Source organism: Papio anubis, chromosome 7 (assembly GCF_008728515.1).
Source record: "Papio anubis isolate 15944 chromosome 7, Panubis1.0, whole genome shotgun sequence".
Classification (NCBI taxonomy): Eukaryota; Metazoa; Chordata; class Mammalia; order Primates; family Cercopithecidae; genus Papio; species Papio anubis.
The window spans coordinates 52,013,869-52,017,112 of NC_044982.1; positions in this window are offsets into that span (position 1 = coordinate 52,013,869).

Here is a 3,244-nt window from a genome sequence, read left to right on the forward strand (position 1 = left end):
ATCAGGCTACCTCTTCTACTGAAGGCCATTGCTCTAGCACCATGGTGAAGGTGGTGCGAAGCCAAATGCAAGGCCTTTCCTCCTTTCCTAGAGGGAAAGTGGACTACCAGCTCCAATCTCTTCAGTTTCTCCAGTACCCTACCTATTTCTTTTTTTCTTTTTTTGGAGATGGAGGCTCATTCTCTCACCCAGGCTGGTGTGCAGTGGGGCAATCTTGGCTCACTGCAACCTCCACCTCCTGGGTTCAAGTGATTCTCCTGCCTCAGCCTCCCAAGTAGCTGGGACTACAGGCACCCACCATCATGCCCGGCTAATTTTTGTATTTTTAGTAGAAATGGGGTTTCACCACGTTGGCCAGGCTAGTCTCAAACTCCTGACCTCAAGTGATCTGCCTGCCTTGGCCTCCCAAAGTGCTGGGATTACAGGTGTGAGCCACTGCACCTGGCCCCAATACCCCACCTATTTGGATGCTTCCACTACAACCACCTGCTTCCCTGAGATTCTAGCTTGGAGGGATGTGGGGACAAAACTGTCTTTATTTTATTTTAATTTTTGAGACAGGGTCTCACTCTTTCACCCAGGCTGGATACAGTGGCGTGATCATGGCTCACTGCAGCCTCAACCTTCTGGGCTCAAGTGATTCTCCTGCCACTGCCTCTCAAAGTGCTGGGATTACAGAGGTGATTACCACGCCCAGCCAAGTGACTTTCTTTTAAATGCTAATCTGCCATGTAACTTCTGACTAACCCTGAGTCGGGAATGCCTTCCAAATGGGTCTCGCTGATGTATTACTCTTTATGTAGAAACATTGCTGGAAAATCCAGACCCCAAGAACGAGTTCTTGGATCTTGTGTAGGAAAGATTTTGAGGTGAGTCAGAGAGAACAGTGAAATAAGCAAGTTTATTGGAAACTACTCTGTTACAAAGTAGGAGTCTTCAGCAGAAGGAACATTCCATCCTTTGTTAGTGCCTCTATACTTATACCAAACTACAAGGATTAATAATAAACTTGAAACATGCAGATATGCTCACTAAAGTAGGGGCTATTGGTATTACAGATGACCATTAATCCTTCAACCTAACGCTCCTAGTTAATGGTATCTTTAAATAAAGTGGGCTGCACTCTTAGGACATCTGGACATTTGGAAGGTTTGGTGGGAAATGTATGGTTATAAATACTCCGCATTTATAAGTGGTGGTCGCTTGGGATGTGACTATTTTCAGACCAGAAGTATTAACCTTATAGGTGCCTTTTGAGTGCTTAGTTACTCACTCAAGATGGAGCCCCTCTGTTCATGCTTTATTAAACCAGAGGCCTGAAAAGCAGGGGTTTCTCTAACAGGAACACCTATTCATTGTAAGTTTCCTCCAAAACAACCCGCGTTGTTGCAGATATCACAGGCTCTGCTCTGACACCCATAGCCACCTATACATTCCTTCAAGAACACATATGCTCTTTTCCCAAGATATAAGCCCTGGGTCTGGGGTGTTGTAGTGCAGAGATCTAATTGTCTTGCGGCTGCCCAAGACAACATTTCTATCTGTAAGTTTCCCTAATAAATCACACAAAACAAACAAACTCGATTTGTCTGCCTCCTTTGGTTTCTCTGCTCCTTCGGCTTTTGGGAGCTGCTTTACCTATACGGCCATTTCACGGAACAAGGCAGAAACCAGAATGGGTGGATATGATGCAGCACCTGCTCTAGCCCTTTCTCCTCCCCACACTCAGCAGATCACAAGCAGAAGACTTTCCTTCCCTCCCACCCAGCAGGTACTTTCCTTATGTCATAGCCTCACTTTCCCTGCCGTATGGCATACATTAAATACCACTCTTACTGTTGCCAAGGTCTTGATTTTGAAATGTTAACTGAACTTTAAAAGTTTATAAAGCCTTTCCTTCTTGGTAGTGTCGGGCTTTTTCAAGATGACTGTGTTTCTCGAGATCCAAACATCTTATTTTAGAAGTCAAAAGCCGCTTTTTTTTTTTTTTTTTTTTTTGAGACAGTCTTGCTCTGTCACCCAGGCTGGAGTACAGTGGCATGCTCTCAGCTCACTGCAATCTCTGCCTCCTGGGTTCAAGAGATTCTCCTCCCTCAGCCTCCCAAGTAGCTGGGACTACAGGCGCCCGCCACCATGTCCAGCTAATTTTTGTATTTTTAGTAGAGACGGGGTTTCACCATATTGACCAGGCTGGTCTGGAACTCCTAACCTTGTGATCCGCCCACCTCAGCCTCCCAAAGTGCTGGGATTACAGTCATGAACCACCGCGCCCAGCCTAGCTTTTTCTTTTTAATTTCTGACATCACAGTTCTATTTATCCTTTGATGCTGATAGATACTTCTGACTGACCAAGAAGAAGGTCTCATAAGAGAAATACAAATATATATATATATATATATATATTTTGAGACGGAGTCTCTCTCTGTCACCCAGGCTGGAGTGCAGTGGTACGATCTCGGCTCACCACAACTTCTGCCTCCCAGGTTCAAGCGATTCTCCTGCCCCAGCTTCCCAAGTAGCTGGGGCTACAGGTGCGAGCCACCATGCCCGGCTAATTTTTGTATTTTTTGTAGAGGTGGGGTTTTACCATGTTGGCCAGGCTGGTGTCAAACTCCTGACCTCAGGTGATCCACCCGCCTTGGCCTTCCAAAATGCTGGGATTACAGGTGTGAGTCACCAGGCCCAGCTAAGAAATGCAAAAATATTAACATGTTTTTGAAAGTTATAATCCGCCTTACGTATTTGTCTTGGAGCTGCCAACCCTTTCATTCATATTGTCTTTCTATAGTCCACATGCTTTCCTGGAAGGTCAGATTTATCTCAATTTGGAAATATAAATAGGTAGGAATATAAATAATAAGTGTCCTAACTTTGAGTTTCAAACTTGAGAAACTGGCAAACGGAACTGAACGTGCAATTTTGATATGAGGTCATAGATAACAGGAATTGTGAAAAATCTTATAGTACTTTGGCAGAACCTAACAGCTTAACTCTTTATAGCCCATTGAACTTCCAAGTTCCTGAAACTCTCATGGTTTCAGATGTTGGGCTTCTATTGTGTATACATACTAAGTGGTAGGAGGCTACCTGAAGCCTGCTCCAACTGAGCTGACACTGATGATTAATGTGGTATTTAGTCTATGGCCCAAAGCTTAGGACATTCATCTAGAACAGTGGTTCTCAACTGGAAGTGTTCCTCCCTATCACTTCAACATTTGGCAATGTCTGGAGACATTTTTGTTTG